Source organism: Hylobates moloch, unplaced genomic scaffold (assembly GCF_009828535.3).
Source record: "Hylobates moloch isolate HMO894 unplaced genomic scaffold, HMol_V3 SCAFFOLD_16, whole genome shotgun sequence".
In the NCBI taxonomy this organism is placed as follows: Eukaryota; Metazoa; Chordata; class Mammalia; order Primates; family Hylobatidae; genus Hylobates; species Hylobates moloch.
The window spans coordinates 68,331,048-68,351,387 of record NW_026652291.1 but is presented as its reverse complement, the minus strand read 5'-3'; the positions used below and the strand labels follow the sequence as shown (position 1 = coordinate 68,351,387).

Sequence of the window (20,340 nt, the reverse complement as noted above, 5' to 3'; positions counted from 1 at the left end):
TCTTGGCTCACTGCAACCTTTGCCTCTGGGGTTCAAGTGATTCTCCTGCCTAAGCCTCCCAAGTAGCTGGGATTACAGGTGACTACCACCATGCCTGGCTAATTTGGTTTTTTTGCTTTTTGTTTTTTTGAGACAGAGTCTCGCTCTGTTGCCTAGGCTGGAGTGCAATGGTGTGATCTCGGCTCACTGCAACCTCCGCCTCCCACATTCAAGTGATTCTCCTGCCTTAGCCTCCTGAGTAGCCGGGATTGCGGCCACAGGCCACTACGCCTGGCTAATTTTTGTATTTTTTTAGTAGCGATGGGGTTTCACCATTTTGGACAGGCTGGTCTCAAACTCCTGACCTCGTGATCCGCCCACCTTGGCCTCCCAAACTGCTGGGATTACAGGTATAAGCCACTGCGCCTGGCCTAATTTTTTTTTTTTTTTGTAGACACGGGGTTTCTTTTTTTTTTATTTTTATACTTTAAGTTCTAGGGTACATGTGCACAACATGCAGGTTTGTTACATATGTAAACATGTGCCATGTTGGTGTGCTGCACCCATTAACTTGTCATTTACATTAGGTATATCTGCTAATGCTATCCCTCCCCCCTCCCCCCACCCCACGAAAGGCCCCAGTGTGTGATGTTCCCCATCCTGAGACACAGGGTTTCACCATGTTGACCAGGCTGGTCTCAAACTCTAGACCTCGAGTGATCCACCCACCTCAGCCTCGAAAGTGTTGGGATTACAAGCGTGAGCCACCCCACCCAGCCACAGGGCTTTTACTTCTTTTCATTATATACATATTTGCCTTTTAAAACCCAGATGTTGAAAATCTAACATTTGCTTAATACTGCATAATGGATACTTGCTTTCCACTTAAATGTTGTAGTCTTTATAATCTGCAGGTCAGCAGTGTAGCTAGGGGCTGTGTGAAATGTTTAAGATATGATCACTAGCCCCAAGGAATTTACCATCTAGTAGGGGACACATTAGCCACAAAAATGCACTAGGTAGTATGTGGTCTCTGATGTCTGGACAATGCTATCAGTGAATTTTATTAATAAAATAGCTGCAGAAGGAGAAGACACTTTTGGCTGGGGTAGTAAATCTTCATTAAAAAATGCATTGCTGGGCCGGGCGCGGTGGCTCACGCTTGTAATCCCAGCACTTTGGGAGGCCGAGGCGGGCGGATCACGAGGTCAGGAGATCGAGACCACGGTGAAACCCCGTGGTCTCTACTAAAAATACAAAAAAAATTAGCCAGGCGTGGTGGTGGGCGCCTGTAGTCCCAGCTACTCGGAGACGCTGAGGCAGGAGAATGGCGTGAACCCGGGAGGCGGAGCTTGCAGTGAGCCGAGATTGTGCCACTGCACTCCAGCCTGGGTGACAGTGCGAGACTCTCTCTAAAAAAAAAAAAAAAAATGCATTGCTGGCCAGGTGTGGTAATCCCAGCACTTTGGGAGGCCAAGGCAGGAGGATCACTTGAGCCCAGGAGTTCAAGACCAGCCTGGGCAATACAGTGAGACCTTGTCTCAACAAAACAAACAAAAAACTGTATCTTTTATTTTTCTGTGTGTGAGTTTATGATCTTTGTTTTCTTTATTTCTTATAAAATAAGCAAGAGATACTAACATCAATCATTATAAAGAGCAATCAGAAAAGCCACAAGGTTTAAACTGGGAGAGAAGATAGTCACAGTTCCCATGAGATTTACACCACATTAAATAGACTTTGATGAGATTGTGTTTTAGTCTTGGATATATCCAAAACTGGATCTTTTAAATTAGAAGGAATTGGTTAGACTTTAATTAGACGAACTGAAAAAATGTTTAGGTTTGTGTTCATTTGAACCACAGTTTCTTTTAATTCAACTAGTTTGTGAGTTGTTCATCAAAATAACCACATTCTTGTATCTCTTGAGTTTTCATTTGGTTTTTAAAGGCTGAACCAAAAAGCTTCAGGGTTTTCACACAGCCTTTTGCCATTTCATAGCTCCATGTTTCCTTGGTGATTCTAGTGTTCATAGTCTGCCAGGTCCACTTGGAGCTGTTGCCACTCTGCATTCCTCTTCCATTGTTGGTAATATCCTTTTTTTTTCTTCTTCTTCTTTCTGCAAAGAAAGCGACTTATTTTCTCAGGGTTCTGAGTTGGCAGAAGTTACTGCAAGTATTAAATCTCTGTTCAATAGTGAAAGAGAAATATCTGATAATCTTTAAGCAATGATTAAATTTTGTGTCCTCAACCATGTTGGTGTTAGATCGCCTTTTTTTCCTTTATAAATCTGGGCTGAATTTTAGTTTCAAGATGTTTTCAGAATATTGTTTAAAATGTTACTCAGTATGCTTGCTATCATCTTATAAATAATATTGAGTGCCCCTATGCTTCAACAAGGTTTTTTAAAAAAAATCCCTTTACCCCCCAGTGGTGATATAAATTTGCTATTTCCTAGACTTTTCTGAAAATTTTATCGGCATGTTCTATTTTACTGAGGTCTTATGACCAGAAAGTGTTCATCACTATATGGCCCACAGATTTGTGTTTATCCTAAAATATGTATAGGATTATCATGATACCATATTGACTCCCATATTTTCCCCTTATATTTTAATTTAGAAACAGGAAAGAGAAATTTTGCAAGCATTTCAATACTGAACCACTGCTACTCAGTTTGATAAATATTTGAAATTATTACCAGATTTAATGAGTGAGATACTTGCTACCTTGTATGTGTAAAGCACTGGTAAGCATTATAACCAAACAAACAAGTATATTGTGCAGTGACCATCATTAAGAAGCTTACAACAGTGATTTACACAATAATCAATGGAAAAAAAATTTGGACTTTAGCTCCCTCACACTCAGAATTAAAAAGGCATAGTTTCGGCCGGGCGCGGGGGCTCACGCTTGTAATCCCAGCACTTTGGGAGGCCGAGGCGGGCGAATCACGAGGTCAGGAGATCGAGACCACGGTGAAACCCCGTCTCTACTAAAAAATACAAAAAATTAGCCGGGCGCGGTGGCGGGCGCCTGTAGTCCCAGCTACTCGGAGGCTGAGGCAAGAGAATGGCGTGAACCCGGGAGGTGGAGCTTGCAGTGAGCCGAGATTGCGCCACTGCACTCCAGCCTGGGCGACAGAGCAAGACTCTGTCTCAAAAAAAAAAAAAAAAAAAAGACTCCGTCTCAAGAAAAAAAAAAAAAAGGCATAGTTTCTTCAACAAGAATTTATTTAGAGTCTACTTGTGTACCAAGTATACAAGTAGATACAAAAACAAGAGATACAAAGATAAAACATATTTCCCTCCTTTTGGGCCTCATATCAGTATATTTCAGGAGACAGAGATTAAGGCAAGGGATATAGATTTGGGAGTTAGCTGCACATATGGTAATTAAAGTCACCAAAGTTAACTATGGTGCTTCCTCAAAATACTAATAGAACTACTATATGATCCAGCAATTTCACTTCTGGGTATATAAACAAAAGAATTGATATTTGCATACCCATGTTCATTGCAGCACTATTCACAATAGCTAAGACGTAGAAGCAACACAAGTGCCCATCAAAAGGTGAATGGATAAACAAAATGTGGTATACACATACAATGGAATATTATTCAGACTTGAAAAGGAAACCCTGTTGCATATTACAACATGGATGAGCCTTGAGGACATTATGCTAAGTGAAACAAGCCAGTCACAAAAAGACAAACACTGTATAATTTCACTTATAGGAGATATCTAAAGTAGTCAAATTTATAGAAATAGAAAGTAGAATGATGGTTACCAGGGCCTGGAGGGAGGGGAAAATGGGTTGTTGTTGTTGTTTAAGGGGTATAGAGTTTTCAGTTTTGCAAGATGAAAAGTTCTGGAGATCTGTTTCACAATGTCAATATACTTACCACTACTGAACTGTACCCTTAAAAAAAAAAAAAGTCACCAAAATGGATGACATTGCCCAGAAAGAGTATGTAGAAAAGATATCAACTAAGAAACAATAAGAAACTAAATATTTAACAGAGAGGTAGATTAAGAGATAACATCAGCCAGGTATGGTGGTTGATGCCTGTAATTCCAGCACTTTGGGAGGCTGAGGCAGGAAGATCACTTGAGGCCAGGAGTTTGAGACCAGCCTGAACAACATAGCAAGACCCTGTCTCTACAAAAAAATTTTAAACATAAAAACAAACAACAAAAGAAAGATAATATCGAGAGGCTGAAGAGGGGTGGAAAAAGAGGTACAAGAAAAACTAGAAGAGAATGATGTAAAGAAAAACCTAGAATGATGTAAAAACAAAACAAAACAAAACTAGAAGAGAATCCAAGAGAAGGGAGAATTTCTATCCAAGTGGTTTGTGGTGAACAATGTCCAGTCCTAGAACAATCCACTAGAGTAAGAAAGTACTATTTAAAAAATATATAGGATTTACAATTAGGAGGTCACTATGAACATTATTCAGTGCAGGTCCCTTAGAATTATGTAAGACAAATATCTCGAGAAATGAATGGGACTTTTATATAAAAATAGAAAAGTGTAGAAAATTCTTTCAGGAAGTTAGAGATGAAGGGAAGGAAATGGAAGACAGTAGTTTTGTAGGACAGCAGTATTAAGGGGATTTTTTTCATGATACAAAAAATGTTAGCATATTTTTAGAGCAAGAGGAAGTAGATAGTAAAATTGAAGAAAGAAGAGACACAATAACTTATGGAGCAAAATCTCATATCTAAAGCAAAAATAGAGGGATGTTATTGGAAAACTTTGAGTATCCTCTCAGGTAGGAGGAAAGATGGCTGAGTTTACGGTGACAGCTGTGATGGAGTTCAGACATTGTGCCATCTACTTTTGCTGTAAAACATAGGACTTGATTATCTTGGAGAGAGGATGATGGCATGAAGTAGTGGCTTGAGGACAGTAGTGAATATTTGACATAGCTACTATAGGAAATGGCTAATCAAACCAACTAGCTGTGGTTAAATCATAATTAATGCTATAAAGTAGAAAGCACAGTTATGCAATTTTCTTGGCAGTCCAAGAGCGAATTGGAAAAAGCAGATGGTTGAGTTGATCCACATTCAGAGATTGGCAGAAGAGATGCAATGTGTTAAGGTCATGGAGTGGAAGGAAATGTGAGTGCTAGTAAGAATGTAGCTGAAACAACTGATCTCATAAATCCAAACTGGCAAGGAAGGATAAAATCAGCAAGGAGCCAACAGACTAGACGAAGAGAATTCAAGAAGGCTAGAGCTTTTAAGAAGCTGGGCCGGGCATGGTGGCTCATGCCTATAATTTCAGCACTTTGAGAAGACAAGGAGGGATGGTCACTTGAACCCAGGAGTTCAAGACCAGCCTGGGCAACACAGGAAGACCCCATCTTTACAAAAAAAATGAAAATAAATTAACTGGGTGCGGTGGCATGTGCCTGTGATCCCAGCTACTTGGGAAGCTGAGGCAGGAGGATCACTTGGGCTTAGAAGATGAAGGCTGCAGTGAACCGTGATCACGCCACTGCACTCCAGCCTGGGCAACAGAGTGAGACTCTTTCTCAAATAAATAAGTTAAAGCTAATATGTTGTATGACTATGTCACTGGATATTACAAATATAAATACTGGTTACTGTTAGGTAACAGGGGTAACTTAATGGCCCTGGTTCCGGGTTCTTCTTCCTCCTCGATACAGACCCGCCAAAGAAAAACCAATCAGAAAGAGACGCCTTCCCGCCTTGGTCTGAGCCCAGCCCCCCAGCCAACCATTGACCTCCATGTAACGTCTCAGAGTATAAAAAGCCGAAGCCCCGAAGCCCTCTCTCTCTGCTTCCTCTTCGGCTCCCTACCTGACGCCTCCAATAAAGATCTCTTGACCATAACCGGTGTAGTGTGGTCTTAGCCTGAGTCTGTAGAGTCACCCTTTCAGTTACCTTACAGTAAAGGTAACCTGGGATGGTAAGACTCAGAACAGACAGAAATAACCATAATTCTGTGCCCAAATCTTTAATCACTGTGAGAGTGTGGTATGAAGGTCAGCAAATGGTAGAGCTGAGGATGGGGAGAAAGTGATGTTTCAAGAGGATGTGAACTTCAGTGGGGGAGTAGATGAGAGTAAGGGCCTGAAAACCCTAGTATAGAGCCAGCAGAACATCAGATTATGATTTCCTTAACAATGAAAGGATTGTTAAGGAAAGGCTAGGAGTATAGGAAAGTTTATTAACAACAGAATGGTATTTTAGAAAATAACGTGGAATTACTAGGAGCAAGAACGAGCTGATTATGGGAAAAAGAAAAGAAAAAAGTGACTAGAGGGACTTACGAAGGAGACAGGGCATTGAGAAGTAACCAAAATTTTCAGGGAGATGAGAAATAGAAGGAACATGAATGGAATGATAATGCTAATTTTCAGCTGAATATTGTTTGGGAGAGACAAAGCAAAGAAATTGAGAGATAGAAGGGATGTTAATACAACCAAAACACTAATTACAGCTGAAATGTTGTTTAAGAAAGATAAAGATTGTGACACAAATCAAATTAAACCACTAAATTTTGTCTTCATATTGTTTAGAGAGATGAAGCAAAATTGAGATGATCTGGAAGCTATATGTAACATTAGTATAGCCTCTCCTTTAAAGTTTTTGATGTCAGATTTAAACATTTTGTTGTGGGGAAAACATTTGGGCATCTTCTTCAACCCCAGCATTCTCCAGTAATTTATCTTTAGGAACTGGAAGTACATTAAGTGCCAGATCTTGGATATTCATTCAGTTTTAGTTCATCCCATTGTCCCAGCTTGCTTATTTATGTATTAATATATTTTTTATTTTTATTATTTTTTAGTCAGCTTGCTAGGGAATATTTATTTTTAATGTACACTTCCCATGTCATAAAATGCACCCCTTTAAAGTGTGTAATTTAATGGCTTTTAGTATATAAACAAGATTGTACAATATTGTCTTATTGCACTATATTGCAAAAAGGTTGTACAAGGTTGTACATCACCACTAATTCCAGAACATTTTCATTATCTAAAAAAAAACCCTGTACCCATTAAAGTCACTCCCCATTTCCTCCCTACCTTCAGCCTCTGTCAACCATTAATCTACTTTTGGTCTCTATTGATTTGACTATCCCGGACATTTTATATAAATGGAATCATATAATACTTGTCTTTTTGTGTCTGACTTCTCTCACTTAGCATAATATTTTCAAGGTTCATCTATGTGTAGCATGTATCAGAATGTTATTCCTTTTTGTAACTGAACAATATTCCATTGTATGGCTATACCACGTTTTGTTTATTCATCAGTCAATATAGGCATACCTTGGAGATACTGTGGACTCAGTTCCAGACCATCAAAATAAAAGGAGTCACATAAATTTTTGGTTCCCTAGTGTATATAAAGGTTATGTTTACACTATACTGTAGTCTATTAAGTGCGCAATAGATTATGTCTAAAAAACAATGTACATACCTAAATTTAAAAATATTGTTAAAAAATGCTAATGATCATCTGAGCCTTCAGCAAGTTGTAATTCTTTTGCTGGTGGAGGGTCTTGTTACCTTGATGTTGATGGCTGCTGACAGATCAGGGTAGTAGTTGCTGAAGGTTGGGGTGGCTGTGGCAATTTCTTAAAATAAGACAAAAATGGAGTATGCCATATCAATTGATTCTTCCTTTCATGAAAGATTTCTCTGCAGCATGTGATGCTGTTTGATGGCATTTTACCCACAGTAGAACTTCTTTCAAAACTGGAATCAATGATCTCAAACCCTGCCACTGCTTTATCAACCAGTTTATGTAATATTCCAGATCCTTTGTTGTCATTTCAACAATGTTTTCAGCATCTTCACAGAGTAGATACCATCTCAGGAAACTACTTTATTTGCTTATCCATAAGAAGCAACTCCTGGCCGGGTGTGGTGGCTCACGCCTGTAATCCCAGCACTTTGGGAGGCCAAGGCAGGTGGATGATGAGGTCAGGAGTTCAAAACCAGCCTGGCCAATATGGTGAAACCCCATCTCTACTAAAAATACAAAAATTAGCCGGGTGTGGTGGTGCGTGCCTATAGTCCCAGCTACTCTGGAGGCTGAGGCAGGAGAATTGCTTGAACCCGGGAGGTGGAGGTTGCAGTGAGCCAACATTGTGCCACTGCACTCCAGCCTGGGCAACAGAGGGAGACTCTGTTAAAAAAAAAAAAAAGAAGCAACTCCTTATTTGTATTTGTTCAAGTTTATCATGATATTGCAGCAACTCAGTTCCATCTTTGGGTTCCACCTCTAATTCTTGTTCTTCTGCTATTTTCACCACATGTGCAGTTACTTCCTCCACTGAGGTCTTGAATCCCTCCACATCATCCATGAGAGCTGGAATCAATCTCTTCCAAACTTCTCTTAATATTGACATTTTGACCTCCTCCCATGAATCACGAATGTTCTTAATGGCATCTAGAATAGTGAATCCTTTCCAGAATATTTTCCATTGACTTTGCCAAGATCCATCAGAGGAATTACTATCTATAACAGCTGTAGTCTTATAATATGTATTTCTTAAATAAGACAACTTGAAAGTCATCATGACTCCTTGATCCATGGCCTGAAGAATGGATATTGTGTTGGCAGGTAGGAAAACAATATCCATCTCCTTGTACATCTCCATCAGAGCTGTTGGGTGATGAGGTGCATTGCCAATGAGCAGTAATACTTTGAAAGGAATCTTTCATTTTGAGCAGTAGATCTCAACAGTGGGCTTAAAATATTCAGTAAACCATGCTGTAAACAGACATGCTGTCTTGTAGGTTTTGTTGTGTTCCATTTATAAAGCACAGGCAGAGTAGATTGATCATAATTCTTAAGGATCCTAGAATTTTTGGAATAGTCAATGAGCATTGGCTTTAACTTAAAGCCACTGGCCACATTAGCCATTAACAAGAGAGTCAGCTTGTCCTCTGAAGCTTTAAAGTGAGGCATTGAGTTCTCCTCTCTAGCTATGAATATCCTAGATGGCATCTTCTTCCAATAGAAGGCTGTTGTGTCCACATTGAAAGTCTGTTGTTTTGTGTAGCCACCTTCATCAATAACCTTAGCTAGGTCTTCTGGATAACTTGCTGCAGCTACCATCAGCGCTTGTTGCTTCACCTTGCACTTTCATGTTATGGTGATGGTTTCTTTCCTTAAACTTCAAAAGCCAACCTCTGCTATCTTCCTACTTTTCTTCTGCAGCTTCTTATCTCTCTCAGATTTCACGGAATTGGAGAGAATTAGGGCCTTGTTTTGGATTAAGGGAATGTTGTGGCTGGTTTGCTCTTTTATCCAGACCACTAAAACTTTCTGCATATCAGCAATAACATTGTTTTGCTTTCTTTTCTTTTTTTTTTCCTTTGAGACAGGGTCTCACTTTGTCACCCAGGCAGGAGTACAGTGGTATGATCACAGCTCACTGTATCCTCAATTTCCCAGGCTGAAGTGGTGATGCTCCCACCTCAGCCTCCCGAATAGCTGGGACTGCAGGCATGCAACACTACACCTAATTTATTTTTTATTTTTTATTATTATTATTATTATTATTTTTGTAGAGACAGGCTCTTGTCATGTTACCCAGGCTGGTCTCAAACTCAGATTGCTCAAGCAATCTGCCTACCACCGTATCCCAAAGTGTTAGGATTATAGGCATGAGCCACTGCACTCAGCCTCTTTTGCTTTTTTTTTTAGACAGAGTCTCACTCTGTCACCAGGCTGGAGTGCAGTGGCATGATCTCGGCTCACTGCAACCTCCGCCTCCTGTGTTCAAGTGATTCTCCTGCCTCAGCCTCCCGAGTAGCTGGGACGACAGGCACACACCACCACACCCAGCTGATTTCTGTATTTGTAGTAGAGATGGAGTTTCACCATGTTGGCCAGGATGGTCTCAATCTCTTGACCTCGGTATCCTCCCGCCTTGGCCTCCCAAAGTGCTGGGATTTCTTATAGTTTGTGTATTCACTGGAATAGCACTTTTATTTTCCTTCAAGAACTTTTCCTTTACATTTCATAACTTGGCTGTTTGGCCCAGGAGGCCTAGCTTTCAGCCTGTCTTGGCTTTTGGTATGTCTTCCTCACTAAATTTATTTCTAGTTTTTGATTTAAAGTGAGAGATATGTGACTCATCCTTTCACTTGAACACTTACGGCCCATTGCAAGGTTATTAATTGGCCTAATTTCAATATTGTGTGTCTCAGGGAACAGTGAAGCACAAGGAAAGGGAGACAGATGTGGGAATGGCTGGTTGGTGAAGCAGTCAGAACACACACAACATTTATTGAGTTTGCCATCTTCTGTGGGCACAGTTTGTGATGCTCCAAAACAATTACGATAGTAACATCAAAGATTAGTGAAAACAGATCACCATAACTGATAATAATGGAAATGTCTGAAATATTGTAAGAATGGCCAAAATGTGACACAGAGACACAAAGTGAGCATATGCTGTTGGGAAAGTGGTGCCACTAGACTTGCTTGACACAGAGTTGCCTAAACCTTCAATTTGTAAAAAAAAAAAAAAAAAAAGTGAAGCACAATAAGGTGAAAAGGTGAAATGCAATAAAACGAGGTATGCCTGCAGACATTTGCATCGTTTCTACTTTTTGGGGTAATTCTGCTATGAACATTCAAGGTCAAGTTTTTGTGTGGATATATGTTTTTAATTCTATTCTCGTGGGTATATACCTAGACGTAGAATTGGTAGGTCATATAGTAACTCTATGTTTAACTCTTCAGGAAACTGCCAAAATGTTTTCCAAAACAGCTGTATCACTTTACACTTTTGCTAGTAGTATATGAGAGTTCCAGTTTCTGTACTTCCTCACCAACACCTATTTATTTTCCAGTTTTAAAATATTATAGTCATCATAGTGGGTGTGAAGTGATATCTCACAGTGGTTTTGCTATGCATTTGTTTCCTTAATGACTAACAAAGTTGAACATATTTTCATGTGGTTATTGGCCATTTGGTATATATTCTTTGCAAAGATATTCATTCATATCTTCTGCCCATTTTTAAATTGGGTTTATTGTTGATTATAAGAGTTCTTTGGGGCTGGATGTGGTGGCTCACGCCTATAGTCCTCACTTTGGGTGGCCAAGGCAGAAGGATCACTTGAGGCCAGGAGTTCGAGACCAGCCTCAGCAACATAGACCCCATCTCTACAAAAATAAAAATAAAAAAACTTAGCCAGGTGTAGTGGCATGTACCTGTAGTCCTAGCTATTCAGAAGGCTCAAGTGGGAGAACCCTTTGAGCCCAGGAGTTTGTAGCTGTAGTGAGTTATGATTGTACCACTACACTACAGCCTAGGTGACAGAATGAGACCCTATCTCTTAAAAAATAAATAAATAAATAAATAGAGTTTTTTCAGCCTGGGTGTGGTGGCTCACGCCTGTAATCCTAGCATTTTGGGAGGCCGAGGAGGGTGGATCACTCGAGGTCAGGAGTTTTAGACCAGTCTGGCCAACATGGTGAAACCCCGTCTCTACTAAAAATACAAAAATTAGCTGGGTGAGGTGGTGGCGGCCTGAAATCCCAGCTACTCGGGTGGCTGAGGCAGGAGAATCGTTTGAACCCAAGAGGCAGAGGCTGTAGTGGGCCAACATCCTGCCACTGCACTCCAGCCTGGGTGACAGAGCAACACTCTGTCTCAAAGACAAGCAAACCAACAAACAAAAAAACAAACAAAAAAAGAGTTCTGCTCTATATTCTAGGTACTAGACTCATGTAATGAATGATTTGAAAATATTTTGTTCTGTTTTATGAGTTATCTTTTAATTTTTTTGATAATGTCCTTTGAATTACAAAGGTTTTGAATTTTGATGAAGTCCGATTTATCAACTTTTTTCTTTAGTTGCTTGTGTTTTAGGTGTTATATCTAAGAACCCAGCAGTGTGTTTAATAGCTCTCTTCTTGCTCTAAGAACTGTCCCCATGGACACTAAATTATATGGATACCCTCCTAATAAATCTCTAATTCCAGCTCAAGGAAGCAAGGATAGGCAATTGGAGGCCCCTGGCTAGGTGGATGGGTAAATCCTGACTTATTTTATCCTTACCTCAGCATGGTGAGTGCCATCATTTAGCTTCTCCCTAAAGGAAATCTGCCAGCAATTTTAGTTGCCATTTTGTATACTTACTCAACAAGTTTACATTGAGCACTTACTCTGTGTCAAGTACCTTTCCAAAGGAGGAAAAATTGCATCAGCAAATTACAAAGAGAAAACTTTAAAAAATGCTTTGCCCTTTTTCTTTTTGTAAAAAAGGCAGTATAACAACTACAAATATTGAAAAGATAAAAGAGCTCCTAATCTCATGATTCAAATACAATTATTTCATTTTTATTTATTCTCTTATAATTGTTGTTCATAACCATACACATATTTTAATATAGTTCAATTAGCATAAAGGAATTTAATATTTTGCTTTTTAAATACTTAATATTTTATCATATATTTAAGAAAATGTCTTTCTTGATTTTGGCCTCAGACAATATAAGGGAAAGGAAGCAAACAACAGGAGAAAATGTCTAAGTCAATAAAATATTATTAAGATAAGCAAGTATGGTTTATAAGTGGATTTGTGCTCTGGTCTGTGAATGCTTGCAGGCTGGCAAATTGAATTCAAGAGTATATAATTCTATTCCATATTATTAACATTTTTCTTTTTCTTCCTGATCTGTGACTCTGGCTCCACTGATTACCTTAACCATATTACATGGGTAATTTAATTTCTAGCTATTGTTCGTACTGGTCAGTTAAATGTTTGCATCTAGATAAGGTTTTTGCCTTTAAGTTTGTAGCTAAACAAGAAGTTTGATATATGACTAATTTTTTTTAGAATTTGCTTCAAGAATCATATGTCCCAAAGAAGATAATAATAGATCTATATACATAAACATAGTAACTGATGATAATTTCTATAGGTTATTTTTATAATATGTATATAGTTTTTCCTTATATATAAAATAATTCCACAAGAATACTGTTCATCAACTATGTAGAGCCAGCTTGCTGGGTAAGTTCAATTTCTTGAATTAGACAAATAATCTTTTTTTTTTTTTTTGAGACAGACTCTCATTCTGTCACGCAGGCTGGAGTGCAGTGGCGTGATCTCGGCTCACTGCAACCTCTGCCTCCCAGGTTCAAGCAATTCTCCTGCTTCAGCCTCCCAAGTAGCTGGGACTATAGGCGCACACCACCACGCCCGGCTAATTTTTGTATTTTTAGTAGAGACGGGGTTTCACCATGTTGGCCAGGCTGGTCTTGAACTCCTGAGCTCGTGATCCACCTGCCTCAGCCTCCCAAACTGTTGGGATTACAGGTGTGAGCCACCATGCCCGGCCGACAAATAATCTTAAATTATGAATCTTATTACAAATTATTTGGGCCTTAATGTTGTCTTGTGTGATTACTATTCTAACATTTAACTTTGAAGTAGATGATCATCCTTCATTAGTTTTCATATCAAATATATATCCAACCGGCGAATAGGATTTCTGTGGGGGCCTTATATGCTACTCCTAAAGAATGAAGCATCCCTGAATAAAAGCACTAACATACTTTCTTCAGTTACCTGTCAGCATGTAAAACAGTTGACTTTCCTAAAGAGCTTGTGGCAGAAGTTGAGGGTTTGTCTAATAGTTAATTAACATGGCCCTCCTCCTCAGTCCTAGCTCTGGCTTGACCTATCCCGTTCTCCGAGTTTCAGCTCATTTTTAGAACTCAGCTGGAAGGTCATTAACTTTTGCTTCTTCACCTTGATAGATTAACTTTGTGATTAATTTGGCTTATGGTAATGTTTCCTGTGGTTCCCATCAGGGACTTTCTGGCAGGCAAACATGGATGAGCAGACCAAGGACTTTCTTTTAATTCCTTTTAGCCCGACTTTTATTGATTCCCCACAAACACCACCTTTCCACTTCTTAAAGTCTGCTACGGATTCCATTATCCAGAACCTGCTGTCCCTGGCCACTGCAGGTGTGTTGCTGCCTGATCCTCCCCCTCTCCACTGGACCCTTCCTGTCCTGGTGCTCACCCCTTCAGGGTCACATCCTTCGTGCCTTTCAAGGTGAAAACTATATTAAAGCAACATCCAGAGGCGATCTCCAGGGTCTTCTCTCCCACCCCAGGTTACAGCATCTTAACACTGACTTCCTGAAGTCTCTTTCCCTTTTTTATGAAAACCAGAAGAATGATTTTCATAAAATCAGAGGATAAATAAGACAAACAACAACAACAAAAAGATAAAATCAGAGGATAACCCCCAAGAGACCCCCTAAAATAACATGTTCATTTTCCATAGGAGAAAAACACAGTCCAAAGAGGTTAAGTGGCTTTCTTATAAAATATTACAGCAAGTTTGGAACAAAACCATAAAGCTTATGCACACATATAAAGCACTATATTTCTTCATCTGATCAGAGAATGAGGATTTGGGAGGGGCCTTAGGAGTCCTTGTTAGGTATGAACACAATTGCAGTCATTTCTAGTGTCAAGCGTTATCAAATACATAGTTGCAGATCTACCTTTGTTCAGTATTCCTGCTTAGAAGCACCAGCGCTGAGTTTAAGAGCTTCTTTCTAGGTTAAATGGCTTGCTCTTACTTGCCATTAGAGGTCAAGATCTGCTACTCTGTTTTTAAGCATTTCTTGAACTGAATATTTATAGTGGTAGTTTGCTACTGGGGGAAATCCTATCCACTGCCAAAAGTTCTCATTAGAAATTTAGTGCTAAAAGCTGTCACAGATTACAGCAAGCTCAGCAGTATATTGACAAATAATGCTTGGTAGACTGCAAAGTGGAAAGCTGTATCACAAAGGGCCAGCAGATCTTTTGTTAGAGCAGGGTATCGGTGTCATCTCAGGCTTCAGATCACATTGAAATCAACAGAGTGGAAGCTGTGCCTACCCATGAATTTTGTGACAGGAGCTTGCCACATGTGAAGCCTAGTCTCCTCAGTGGTTTCATTAACATTGAGTAACCTGGCATGACTGGAGTAGATCACTAATAACAAACTTCCAAAGCTGCATTTTCCAAAGTCTGATCCCAGGAACATTCATTCTAAAAGTTATTAATATGCATTTCTTTTTTTTAAAAAAAAGATATTATATTCCAAATAAGTTTGTGAAACATTGCCTCAAATGCAGCCCACTAATATACATAACGACTCTCTAAGAAATGGCTATAATATATTAATATGTAGTGCTTCTCAGACTTATTTAAGAATGCTTTTTTTTTTTTTGAGATGGAATCTCGCCCTGTCGCCCAGGCTGGAGTGCAGTGGCATGATCTCTGCTCACTGCAAGCTCCGCCTCCTGGGTTCACACCATTCTCCTGCCTCAGCCTCCCGCCACCACACACAGCTAATTTTTTTTTTTTTTTTTTTTTTTTTTTTTCACACACAGCTAATTTTTTTTTTTTTTTTTTTTTTTTTGTATTTTTAGTACAGACGAGGTTTCACCGTGTTAGCCAGGATGATCTCGATCTCCTGACCTCGTGATCCGCCCGCCTCAGCCTCCCAAAGTGCTGGGATTACAGGCGTGAGCCACCGCGCCCGGCCAAGAATGCCTTTTTAAAGGAACTCCTATTAACCTCTTCAGAGGTACAATCAAGAGGAGGACCCTAGAGTTCCATGGGTAAACTAGAATTCCATTGTTGGAGTAATATTGTTCTACCATCATTGAATTTTACAGTTTCAGAAATAGAAGTAATCTTAAAGGTAATCTATCATCTTCAATTTCCCAAATGTATGCTAGTTGGAACCTAAAATCATTGAATTGGTTATATTTGAACAATAAATTATAGCAGGGTATCACATAGCAAGTTAAATGGGTAACCACTGGCTTACTTCATTATTTTTACATATACCATTAAATACCACTGTTATACTTCTAAAAATGTTTCATTTATTGGTGGGAAAATTTTTCTGTTATACAAAGCCTAGAAAATGCAGTATAATGCTTTACAGTGGTGAGTATAAAATAAGTAGGAAGTATATCAAATTCTCCATTCCTTCATCAAATATCTGATGAGCACCTTCTGTATGTAATATATAACATGCTAGTTATATATCTCAAATCCTTAGAACACCTCAGGGAAGGAGATAGTATTCTCATTTTACAAGTGAGGAAATTGAGCTTCTGAGATATGAAGTGATTTTCCCTAGGTCATGCCTACTAGGTGGTGAAATTAGAATTTGAATGCAAGTCACGAATTCCAAAGCTATGTTCTTTCTGCTACCTATAACACAGCTTCTTTATTGTGACTCAAAATTTCCATTTAAAATTAAACAAAGTATAATCAAAGTATAATGGTAGTTGAACAGTGGGACACATTTTCCATTTGGTTAAGATGATAACATTGGTGTTTGTTTCAGAGTGTTGTCAGTTGTTAGCGCCAGGTGGAAAAATTTGGATTCTACATCTCTAGCTCTGACTCCTCTTCTCTAGCTCTGACCCCACTTCTAAGCCGTAGTCCCTCATTTCCCCTTGGATGCCTTACTGTCACCTCAAATGTGAAATGTTTAAAATTAAACTCATTATTTTCCCCTCCAAATTCCACTTTCTAATTTCATTCTCTTAGTCACTTAGCTTAAAGGCTGGAGCCATCTTTGAATCTTTTGTAAAACTATTAGTTGGACTCAATGATACATAATATCCCTTCCAATTCTGAAATTCTAATGTTGTTATTCTTGTACCACGTACTCAGGCAAAATGAATTTCTTTCTCTGCTTTGAGCCTGCTAAAAGGTCCAGAGTTTTTTCAATATCTAATAGCATATATTCTACTCATCCATCCTTACGTGTCCTTCAAAGCCCATTTTAAATGTCATCTCTTTAAACCCTTCATGAGCCTCCCAGCTGTACTTCATAGTAATTGCTCTCCCCTTCAGGATCCTATAATAGTTTTATTCCTTTTTTAGGGTACTTTACAATACCTTGTATACATGTACACAATATATATCTTGCATATTATTCTTTACATATACATATACACACTGTATATATACACACTATATATATACTTATATACATGATATACACACTATATATATGATACATGTTTTAGGTACTGTAAGTAATATATATAACAAATATATATGACATATAATGTAGATAGTGTGTGTATATATAGGGTTTTATAAAAATTAATATATAATGAATATATGAGATATGTAACTAATCTATATATTGTATGTAGGTATGTGTATATAGGGTGCTGTAAAGAATATATAACTAATATATATGATTATATATAGTGTGTGTCTCTCTGTCTAATCTATATAAAGTGAGGTAAGGGGGATGCTTGGCAAGGGATGTTTGGGTCTGACCACTGTCGGCAGGGTTTATGGGCTAGGCATGATTGCAGGGTGTGGGAGTGATGGTAAGGAAAGAAAGATGAGAGTGGGGCTTCAGATGGCTAATTTGGGGCTTTCAGAACCTTAGTGGGGTAAGGGCAGTATCCTCCAAAGGAATAGATGGCAGCTATGGATGATTGCTCACACATAGCAGGGTTGTTCAAATAAGTAAATATCTCAAGGATAATGGGAGCCAGGCTTCTCTCTGTAGGAGAAAGTAGTTATAAATGTGGAAGGGCAAAAACTAGAATGAACTGTATGATGCTGGATTGGAGGTTTTACTGTAAACACATGATTTTTCAATATATATTGTTAGACAAAGAAATATAGCTGTAAATGTGTGTGTAAGGATACATATAAAGATGTGCTGTATATGTTTATGAATGTATAAATATTCCCTAACTGCATCCACTGAGACAGGCTGGGCTATGGATACCTCAATAGCAGTGAGCATACCTAGTGCTAAATACCATTCTCCACTATAAGGAATCAGGGCTCCTGAATAAATGATTACATCCAAGGCTGGAGCAGGATGAATATGAAACATCTAATTGCCCTAGTAACTAGGGGAGTGCTGAAAGAATGATGGGGATGTGTCAAAAGGCCACAGAATGGTAACCTGTTAATGTTGAATCTGGATTATGTGTATACGGTATTTAAAGCTCTTTTAATTATTCTGTATTTTAAAAATATTTTACAATAAAATGTTTACAGAATCTAAGGCTGGGGCAGGCGCAGTGGCTTACGCCTGTAATCCCAGCATTTTGGGAGGCCGAGGTGGGCAGATCATGAGGTCAGGAGTTTGAGATCAGCCTGACCAACATGGTGAAACCCTGTCTCTACTAAAAATACAAAAATTAGCCAGGCATGGTGGCACACGCCTGTAATCCCAGCTACTCAGGAGCTGAGGCCAGTGAATTGCTTGAAGCCGGGGGCGGAGGATGCAGCGAGCCAAGATCACGCCATTGCACTCCAGCCTAGGTGACAGAGTGAGACTCTGTCTCAAAAAAAAAAAAAAAAAAAAAGAGAGAGAGAATTTAAGGCTGGGTACAGTGGGTCATACCTGTAATCCCAGCACTTTGGGAGGCCGAGGCGGGTGGATCGCTTGGGTCCAGGAGTTCAAGACCAGCCTGGGCAAAATGGTGAAACCCTGTCTCTACAAAAACAAAAACAAACAAAATTAGCCAGGCACAGTGGCACACCCATTGTCCCTGCTACTTGAGTGGCTGAGGTGGGAGAATCACCTGAGCCTAGGAGGTTGAGCCCACAGTGAGCAGTGATCAGACTACTGTACTCCAGCCTGGGTGACAGAGTGAGACCTTGTCTTCTTGTCTCAAAATAAAAAATAAAAAAAAAATTACACACACACACATACACACACACACAACCAGAAGCTAGAATGAATATGAGACCTTGTCTTCTTGTCTTAAAAAAAAAAATTGAACACACACACACACACACACATATCACAGAAGATAGAATGAATGGGGCCCCTACCCACCAAACTTGGGATAATTGAGCATCAAAATAAATAATGATAGAGACAGAATATTGGCTGGGTGTGGTGGTGTGCATGCCTGTAGTCCCAGCTACTTACTTGGGAGGCTGAGGCAGAAGGATCACATGAGCCCAGAAGTTCAAGGCTGTAGTGTGCACCATGATTGCATTATCAACCTGTGAATAGCCACTGCACTCCAGCCTGGGCAACAAAGGAGGCCCTGTCTCAAGAAAAAAAAAAGAGAGAGAGAGAGAAAAGAGAAAAATAAACAGATTATAAGTCATTTAACAAAATTGAAACCTCTGGATCCATATTAATTAATATAAATACATTAATTGAAGATTTGATAAGAAACAAGATATTTACAAATATCTTGAAAGAGTTTCAGAGTCTCCCTCACAAAGTTTCAGAGTCTCCCTCACAAAATACTTATTAATTTACAAAGGGGGAAAAAAAAGTAATCGCACTGGAGAAGCCTAACAGACATCACCTTATTAAAGTAAACATCTGTAATGAGAGAAGTTGAAATCGTGCCACCTGATAGGGTGCCACGAGAAGAAAGCAGCAACACTTCTGGAGTCCTGTCATACCTAGATGAATGTAATCATGAGTAAATATCAGACAGACCCAAAATGAAGGCCATTCTACAAAAATAACTGGCCAGGAATCTTTAACAGCGTCAAGAATATGAAAGGCAAGGCAAGTCTGAGAGTTCCAGTTTGAAGAGTAGGAAAGACATATTATAAGTAAATACAATGCTTGATTCTGAACGGAATCTTTTACCATAAACAACATTGGGACAATTGGTAAAACGCTGAGTTACGTAAATGTTCTGATTTTGATGGTTATATTGTGATTATGTGGAAGGTGCTTAGGGACAATGTGGCATGGTGTCAGCAATTTAAATCTCAATTCTGGGAAAAAAAGTTCTTTGTACTATACTTGCAACCTTTTTGTAAGCTGGAGATTGATTCAAAATGAAACTTGAAAAATGACATTTAAAACGCTGAGCGCAGTGGGAAAACGCACATGACTTGAGGTAAGAGGCTGTTAGTCTGAGTTCTGCCATTGACTTAGTATGTGACCTTGAGCAAGTCACTTTACCTCAGTCCTCACAGTCAAGGCTCTCTAGAGTCCCTTCCACGTCTAACATCTACCGCCACAACACTGGTCCCGCCTGAATTTCTCCAGGCCCCTTAGATGTCCCAGAGCTGCACCCAAAGACTCTGGCTTGCGATAAAAACAGACAAAAATAGTTGCGGCCGGAATCTCCGGACTGAAAAACCGCTGTCCTAATCCTAACTTGGGCCGCAGTGTCCATCGCTCTTTCGACGGTGAAGCAGTCACGCCTGCCAGAGTGGGCGCTCGATGGCTCGGCGGCCAGCTGGAGGGGCCTTGGACCGGCTGCGCGGCGCAGGGCGCGCTCCCAATCGCTAGCTCCCGCCGTGCTCGCCGCTGCGAGCTTTCCGGCCACGCCCCGCGCGCGCCCCGCCCA

General features: G+C 39.6%; 1 long non-coding RNA gene across 2 annotated transcripts; it reads right to left on the bottom strand.

Moving 5' to 3' along the window:
• Positions 1-2,043: 2,043 nt before the first annotated feature.
• On the bottom strand, positions 2,044-20,105 carry LOC116484748 (uncharacterized). 2 transcript variants are annotated; one of them, XR_009210289.1, is made up of 3 exons: positions 19,950-20,105; positions 18,945-19,065; positions 2,044-2,098 (listed from the first exon to the last, which is right to left on the bottom strand). It is a non-coding gene; the product is annotated as an uncharacterized LOC116484748 (long non-coding RNA). The 2 variants fall into 2 exon arrangements; XR_009210288.1 differs by lacking the exon at positions 2,044-2,098 and adding an exon at positions 18,433-18,503.
• Positions 20,106-20,340: the final 235 nt, after the last annotated feature.